Below are 9427 nucleotides of genomic sequence, written 5' to 3'. Positions count from 1 at the left end.
ACGTTTTGGTTAGCAGACAAGCCCTTACGCACTGTGCCACCAGGGCTCTAGTCGAGAGAAATCCCCCTTGTTTTGCCGCAATCTCCTGCTAATGAACAAACAGGCAGTGCTGCAGCACCCTCCCTTCTGTAAAGATTACAGCCAAGAAAACCCTATGGAGCAATTCTACTCCGTAACACATGGGATTCCCATGAGGCAGAATCAACTTGACAGCAACAACAAACCGCATCCTGCTACAACTGTATACAGCTGTGTACAATAGCGAACAGAAAGTGGGCTCCCAGCTGCACCATTACTAGCTGTGTAACATATAAAGATGACTTTATACAAGTCATCTAGCCTCCAGGCTCTTCATCTATAAAAGCGGAACCATCACGGTGGCTGGCTTGTGGGATTGTTGCGACGAAGAAACGAATTTATGTACGTGTAAAACATATGATACAGAGAGCAGATACTCACAGATGTGAAATCACTCCCTAAAACCTTCTACTACGGTCGGAGGGCAAAACCAAAAAGCACCCATAAAGGTCCCTTTATTTATAGCAGTCATCCAGCACATGCACCCTGCTAGGCTGGCCTTCAAAACCCAAAACCCAAACCCGCTGCCATTGAGTCTATTCTGACTCATAACGACCCTATAGGACAGAGAAGAACTTCCCCATACGGTTTCCGAGGAGCACCTCGTGGATTCGAACTGCCAAGCTTTTGGTTAGCAGCCGTAGCTCTTAACCACTACGCCACCACGGTTTCCAAGGTTGGCCCCAGGGATTCCAAAATGAGTTAGGAGTGTCCTTGCCCTCAGAGCCTACAGTCAAGCGCAGGAGATAGGCAGTGTGAGGAGCTAAGAGCCATACTCGGGCGGCACAGGTGAGAGAGTCCTCGGCACCACCTGGGCAGGCACTTAAAGTGGATGAATCTCAAAACTTTGTGACCAGAAGTGTTAGAAACTCTACTAGAAACAACTTAAGCAATGAAAAAAAATAAATAAATAAAAGCGGTACCTTGCATAACTGGAAAAGTTCCAAATTGGGTTCTTACAGACCTCGGCCTCACGTCAAGTCCCTAGGGCTGCAAGATGGCGCCGAGGCGAGAGCTTGACTGCAGCAAAGAGACGGGACAGCTTCCCGGGAGGCCGTCGGGTCTCTGTACTCACCTTTCATTGGCCCAAACTGGCTCGGGCCTGCCCACCCCACAACCAATCACTGGCAAGGGAGGGTGGATTTCTCATGACTGACTTAAATCCCAATTTTCAGGTGTTGAAAGGGATATTTTGGAGTCAGTCACAGTGTCTACTACGAAGCACTAAAAAAAAAATCTGGGGGAAGAATGGATGGAAGAATGAATGGCGGGATCTACCGTATGATGGAATCTGTGCTCTTTTAGAAGTATTTTTTTGGCCTTGCTTCTATTGATTTGGGTTGATCATGATTTAATAAAGTAGTCTGAATACACCCAAAATGGCCTTTTTGGAAAGCCGTCAGCAATTAAGCATAAACCACCATCAACACTACTGAGCAAGAACTATGAGTCAGGCACTATATGGGGTGTAGCTTGTGGTTAAGATCACAGGATTTGGAGTGATAGGCCTAGGTTCAAATCCTGCTCTACCATTTAGTAGGTATGTTATCTTGGGCAACCTGTTTAACCTCCTAGAGCCTGTTTCCTCATAGTTCCTAACTCACAACGTTGTTGTGATAATCTAATGATAAAATGTATGTGAGATGGTCAGCACACTGAATGTTTAATAAATGTTAGTCATTATTCATAATAATCAAATCCATCCTGAATCAGCTTCAGTTTCATGCAAACTTTATGTGAAGCTAGAAAAGAAAAGGTACCTTTTCTCTGGCTGATAATGTGCAGTTCGACAAATAAAATAATAGCCATTAAGACAGTCCTCTCCTTCACTGGGTGACAGGCTGCTCCCATATGAAGTAGAGGTTTGCCCGTTTTGGGACCTGGTCCCATTCTGTGACAATGCCACCCTGGGCCCCATGAACTCCTCCCAACAAGGCAAGTTTCTATCAGGATTTTCTGATTAAAGTCTACACAAAACCAAAAAAAAGCCCAAATCCACTGCCGTAGAGTCGATTCCGACTCATAGTGACACTATAGAACAGAGTAGAACTGCCCCGTAGAGTTTCCAAGGAGGGCCTGGAGGGTTTGAACTGCTGAAATTTTGGTTAGCAGCAGCAGCACTTAACTGCTAAGCCACCAGGGCTTCCAAAATCTATATATTTACCTAAAAGAAATGAAAATGCATGTCCTCACAAATGCACGAAATTTTCATAGCAGCTTTGTTCTTAGTAGTTAAAATTTGGAAACAACCCAAATATTCATTAACAGGTGAATGGATAAATAAATCGTATTATCGTCATACAGTGAAAATATAGTACATTCATACAGTAATTTAAAAAACTCTTGAACATGCAACAACATGAGTGAATTTTAAAACATGTTGAGTGAAAGAAGCCAGACACAAAAGGTCATATACTGTATGATTCTGTTTATTTTAAAACCTAAACCAAAAAAACCAAACCCAGTGCAAGGCAAATTAATCTATAGCGACAGAAAGCAGATCAGTGGTTGCCTGGGGCCAGGAGTTGGGGATGGATAGGTGGGGATTGACTGGGACAAGTCAGGTGGGACCTTTTTTGGGGTAATGAAAATGCTGTATATTTTTTATAGTGGTGGTGGTTATAAAAATATATACTTTAACTCATGAAACTGCTCACTTTAAATGGGTGCATTTTATCACATGTAAATTATACCTCAATAAAATTGATTTAAAAAAATCAATGAAAAAAACCTAACATATATGATACTGATACACACACACACACACACTCACACATATCTCACAGGTACATAATGAAGAGATGTTTTAGAATATAGGTCTATGCATAGATATTTACCTAATTGGTAATCATTAAATTTTACTGAGCATTTATTATGTGTCAGAGACTATTCTGAGTTATTTATATTTCATCCTCATAATAACCCTTGAAATAGGTATTTTTATTATCTCCATTGATGGATGGGGAAAACAAGAATTAAAAAGTTAGCTTCCCCAAAATCACAAAACTGGTAAGAAACAGAGCTGTGATTTAAACCTAGACAGTCTGGCTCCAGGTCCACTATGTTATACTGTATCCATAGACACACAAAAGTGTATATACATAACATATATGTAAGGAAATGTCTAGAAGGAGCTACCCCACAATGTTAATAGCCATTATCATTGAGGAGTAGGATTTTGGGAGATTTAAATTAATTATAATTTCCTAATTTTTCTGCTATGATTGGGCATTACTTATGCAGTCTAAAAACTAATAATTCATACTGCATCTTATCCAGTTACATAATAATAGGTTTACTAATGCAGTCGTTGTCGAACTTCTTTTAGAAATAGATTCTTTTCTCAAATAAAGTCTTTTATGAGATATACCTATATATATAAGCCAAAACTTTTTTCATTGAATCAATTCTGCCTCCTAGTGACCCTATAGGACAGAGTCGAACTGCCCCATAGGGTTTCCAAGGAGTGGCTGATAGATTTAAACTGCCAACCTTCTGGCTAGCAGTCTTAAGTCTTAACCACTGTGCCACCAGGGCTCCTCTCTATATATACATATATAAAATTAAGACAATTTATCCCGATGTTTGTCCTTCAGCCAAAGATTGGACAGGCCCGTAAAGCAAAATGAGACTAAAGGGGGACACCAGCCCTGGGGCAAGGACTAGAAGGCAGGAGAGGACAGGAAAGCTGGTAATAGGGAACCCAAGATTGAGAAGGGAGAGTGTTGACATGTAGTGGGGTTGTTAACCAATGTCGTAAAACAATATGTGCACTAACTGCTTAATGAGAAACTACTTTGTCCTGTAAACCTTCATGTAGAGCACAATAAAAAAAGAAAAAAAATTAAGACAATTTAAGTGGCATTTTATATTAATATACACTCAGATCAAATTTATATTTATTTTTCATAAGCATAAAAATTTTAAATTGTGAGTTAAAGATGACAATTTCTGCTCCATATCAACTTCAGGATGCAGTTTATTAAAAGTAACAGTGATGTACACAGATAAGTGCCTGGAAGTGCTAACAGTTTTTCCTCAACAGTTTGCTTTACAATCTTGAGCTATTCTTCTATTAAACTGTCCCAGACTCTTAAAACAAGGGTAATAGAAAATGAAATAAAGATGGACCTTAAAGAAACTAAAGAACTATTTAAAGATTGAATCATAAAAAATAGCCAGATTTAGCAAATAAAAATGAATGAATGAATAACTTGCTGCTCAAATACCTTATTACAAATACAAAAACACAGGACAAAACATCTCAGTTGTAAACTGAGACTACAATAAGAACATGACTGCCGCTGTTAAACAGTCACTAGTTTTAATAGCTTCCCTAAATATCATTCCACATTATAATAACATTATGAATCATACTCTGAGGCTGAGCCAAGATGGCGGAATAGACAGATGCTTCTGTCCAGCCCTCTTTACAACAAAGACCCGAAAAAACAAGTGAAACGAGTATATTTGTGACAAGCTGGGAGCCCTGAGCATCAAAGACAAGCTTAGACAAGGAACTGAGGGGCAGGGGAAGAAAAGGCCCTTCAGAAGTGGAGAGGAGTTGCCGGACCTGAATCGCGGGAAGTCCTCAGGCACCATTCCTGGAGCAGCGGCTGAGGCTGCAGCGGCAGGCTGGTCCTAGCGATCGGCCACAGTTTCCTTAGGGGGAAGCAGCCAGCCGCACAGCCCACTCACACCTCCGGAACCTGAGGAGAACGGTGCTTTCCGCAAAAGCTAAGTACTTGCGTACATTTTACCGCGCCCCCCCACCCCCAAACCAGCTTCAGCGGCTGAATCCCTGGGCCTGAGATAGACCCTAGTAAGCACCTGGAGCCGTCCTCCCGGCCTTGGGGAAGGAAAAAATTTGCAACTGGGGGGAAAAGATAATTTGCTAGCTCCATTAACTGGGGGAGCGCAGGACAGAAGCGGCTCCTGTCCAGGCATAAACCGTCCGTGGACCTTGAGCACCTTTCCCTTCTGCATGGACCTGTGTGGGCCTATTTCGGGAGAATAGGCCCTTGTTGGCAAACTCCAACCATTTCAGCTGTGCAGTGGAGAGATAGGTGTTTGATGTTTGGCATTGCTTTGCCAATTAAACAAGGTCCTCACCTACCCACATCAGGGACCTAAGGTATGGTAGCTCCACTCAGGTCACCCAGACACCCACAACAGGGATCCAAAGATAACTGGTACCTCCCAGTCCTCAAAACCAAAAACTTTGGGTACCCGTGGTCTCTCTGCAAAACCCAACCACCAGCAAGATCTAGGGAAAAGAGATGCATTTTCCTCAGAGACACTTGGGGGTCGGTTTTCAGCCTCCTGCCTTGTTCAGAGTGTGATCCCCTGCTGCAATCAGATACCAGTATATACGCCAATCACCCCTACCCCTCTAAGACTGTAGGACAGAGCCTGTACCACACAATTGATGATCAGCTACCTGGAAACCTGAGCTGAATTCACACAAGAAAACTGAATAGACTCCTAGACTGATATACCTGATAACAGCTCTAGCCAGCTGGGGACAGGACACCAGAGCTCCAAAGGTGAAAGTAATCAAGCTAGCTCACTCAATCAACCCATAGGGGTATACCAAAACAAAACAGCAAGCAGCTACGGCACAGTAAGCAAGCATAAACTAATATAATAACTTATAGATGGCTCAGAGACAACAGTCAATATCAAGTCACATAAAGAAACAGGCCGTGATCACGTCAACAGGCTCTCATAACAAAGAATCCAGGGATCTTCTAGATGAAAGTGCACACCTGGAATTACCAGATGCAGAATACAAAAGTTTAATATACAGAACCCTGCAAGACATCAGGAAGGAAATGAGGCAATACGTAGAACAAGCCAAGGAACACACAGATAAAGCAATGGAAGAAATTAGAAAGATTATTCAGGAACATAATGAAAAGTTTTATAAGCTGGAAAAATCCATAGACAGACAGCAATCAGACATTCAGAAGATTAACAATAAAATTACAGAATTAGATAACTCACTAGAAAGTCAGAGGAGCAGAACCGAGCAAGTAGAAGCTAGAATTTCTGCACTCAAAGACAAATCACTTGCCTCTAATATATTTGAAGAAAAATCAGATAAAAGACTTAAAAAAAATGAAAAAACCTTAAGAATCACATGGGACTCTATCGAGAGAAATGCCTACGAGTGACTGGAGTACCAGAACAGGGAGGGATAAGAGAAAATTGTTGAAGGTTTGTTGGCAGAAAACTTCCCTGATACTGTGAAAGATGAGAAGATATCTATCCAAGATGCTCATCAAACTCCACATAAGGTAGATGTTAAAAGAAAGTCACCAAGACGTTTTATAATTAAGCTTGCCAAAACCAAAGACAAAGAGACAATTATAAGAGCAGCGAGGGATAAAAGAAAACTCACCTACAAAGGAGAGCCAATAAGAATAAGCTCAGACTACTTGGCAGAAACCATGCAGGCAAGAAGGCAATGGGATGACATATTTAAAAAATTGAAGGAAAAAAATTGCCTGCCAAGAATCATATGTCCATCAAAACAGTCTCTTAAATATGAAGGTGAAATTAAGACATTTCCAGATAAACACAAGTTGAGGGAATTTGTAAAAACCAAACCAAAACTGTAAGAAATACTAAAGGGAGTTCTTTGGTTAGAAAACCAATAATATCAGGTATCAACCCAAGACTAGAACACTGGGCAGGGCAACCAGAAGTCAACCCAGACAGGGAAATCGAAAAAAACAAAGCAAGATTAAAAAAAAAAAAAAGCCCAACACAGGGTAATGGCGATGTAATTATATAAAAGAAGACAACATTAAAATAATAAAGAGGGACTAAGAAATGTAATCATACACCTTCCATACAGAGAGAGAGATACAGAGATACAAAGAAATACAAGTTAGTTTTAAATTTAGAAAAATGGGGTAAATAATAAGGTAACCACAAAGGAGACAAACTATCCTACTCATCAAAATAAAATACAAGGGAAACATACAGGCTCAGCAGAAACAAAATCAACAACAACAAATATGAGGAAAGGACAACATATAAAGAAAATCTACTCAGCACATAAAATCAAGTGGGAAAAAGAAACCATCAACACACAAAAAAGACATCAGAATGATAGCACTAAATTCATACCTATCCATAATTACCCTGAATGTAAGTGGACTAAATGCACCAATAAAGAGATAGAGAGTGGCAGAATGGATTAAAACACAAGATCCATCTATATGCTGCCTATAAGAGACACACTTTAGACTTAGAGACATAAACAAACTGAAACTCAAAGGATGGAAAAAAATATATCAAGCAAAAAACAATCAAAAAAGAGCAAGAGTGGCAATATTAATTTCTGACAAAACAGACTTTAAAGTTAAATGAATTAGAAAGGATAAGGAAGGACACTATATAATGATTAAAGGGACAATACACCAAGAAGATATAACCATATTCAATATTTATGCACCCAGTGACAGGTCTGCAAGATACATAAAGCAAACTCTATCGGCATTGAAAAGTGAGATAGACAGCTCTGCAATAATAGGAGACTTCAACACACCACTTTCGGTGAAGGACTCACATCCAGAAAGAAGCTCAATAAAGAAAGACATGGAAGATCTAAATCCCACAATCAACCAACTTGACCTCATAGACATATACAGAACACTCCACCCAACAGCAACCAAGTATACTTTCTTTTCTAGTGCACATGGAACATTCCTTAGAACATACCACGTATTAGGTCATAAAGCAAGCCTTAGCAGAATCCAAAACATTGAAATATTACAAAGTATCTTCTCGGACCATAAGGCCATAAAAGTAGAAATCGATAACGGGAAAAGAAATCAAACACTTGGAAGCTGAACAATACCCTGCTCAAAAAAGACTGGCTTATAGAAGACATTAAGGATGGAATAAAGAAATTCAGAGAATCCAATGAGAATGAAAACACTTCCTATCAGAACCTTTGGGACACAGCAAAAGTAGTGCTCAGAGGCCAACTTATATCAATAAATGCACACATCCAAAAAGAAGAAAGGGCCAAAATCAAAGAATTATCCCTACAACTTGAACAGATAGAAAGAGAGCAACAAAAGAAACCCACAGGCACCAGAAGAAAACAAACAATAAAAATTAGAGCTGAACTAAATGAAATAGAAAACAGAAAAACAATTGAAAGAATTAACAAGACCAAAAGCTGGTTCTTTAAAAAAATCAACAAAATTGATAAACCCCTGGCCAAACTGACAAAAGAAAAACAGGAGAGGAAGCAAATAACCCAAATAAGAGATGAGATGGGCGATATTACAACAGACCCAACTGAAATTAAAAGAATCATATCAGATTACTATGAAAAACTATACTCAAAGAAATTTGAAAACCTAGAAGAAATGGATGAATTCCTAGAAACACACCATCTACCTAAACTAACACAAACAGAGGTAGAACACATAAAAGGACACATAACAAAAGAAGAGATTGAAAAGGTAATCAAAAAACTCCCAACAAAAAAAAGCCCTGGTCCGGATGGCTTTACTGCAGAGTTCTACCAAACTTTCAGAGAAGAGTTAACACCACTACTACTAAAGGTATTTCAGAGCCTAGAAAAGGACGAAATACTACCAAACTCATTCTATGAAGCTACCATATCCCTGATACCAAAACCAGGTAAAGATACCACAAGAAGAGAAAATTATAGACCTATATCCCCCATGAATGTAGATGCAAAAATCCTCAACAAAATTCTAGCTAATAGAATTCAACAACATATCCAAAAAATAATTCACCATGACCAAGTGGGATTCATACCAGGTATGCAGGGATGGTTCAACATTAGAAAAACAATTAATGTAATCCACCACATAAATAAAACAAAAGACAAGAATCACATGATTTTATCAACTGATGCAGAAAAGGCATTTGACAAAGTTCAACACTCATTCATGATAAAAACTCTCAGCAAAATAGGGATAGAAGGAAAATTCCTCAGCATAATAAAGGGCATTTATACAAAGCCAACAGCCAGCCAACATCACCCTAAATGGAGAGAGCCTGAAAACATTCCCATTGAGATCAGGAACCAGACAAGGATGCCCTTTATCACCACTCTTATTCAACATTGTGCTGGAAATCCTAGCCAGAGCAATTAAGCTAGGTAAAGAAATAAAGGGCGCCCAGATTGGCAAGACAGAAGTAAAAATATCTCTATTTGCAGATGACATGATCTTATACACAGAAAACCCTAAGGAACCCTCAAGAAAACTGCTGAAACTAATAGAAGAGTTCCACAGAGTATTGGGATACAAGATAAACATACAAAAATAAGTTGGATTCCTCTACACCAACAAAA

Source organism: Loxodonta africana, chromosome 2 (assembly GCF_030014295.1).
Source record: "Loxodonta africana isolate mLoxAfr1 chromosome 2, mLoxAfr1.hap2, whole genome shotgun sequence".
Classification (NCBI taxonomy): domain Eukaryota; kingdom Metazoa; phylum Chordata; class Mammalia; order Proboscidea; family Elephantidae; genus Loxodonta; species Loxodonta africana.
This window is presented reverse-complemented; position numbering follows the sequence as displayed.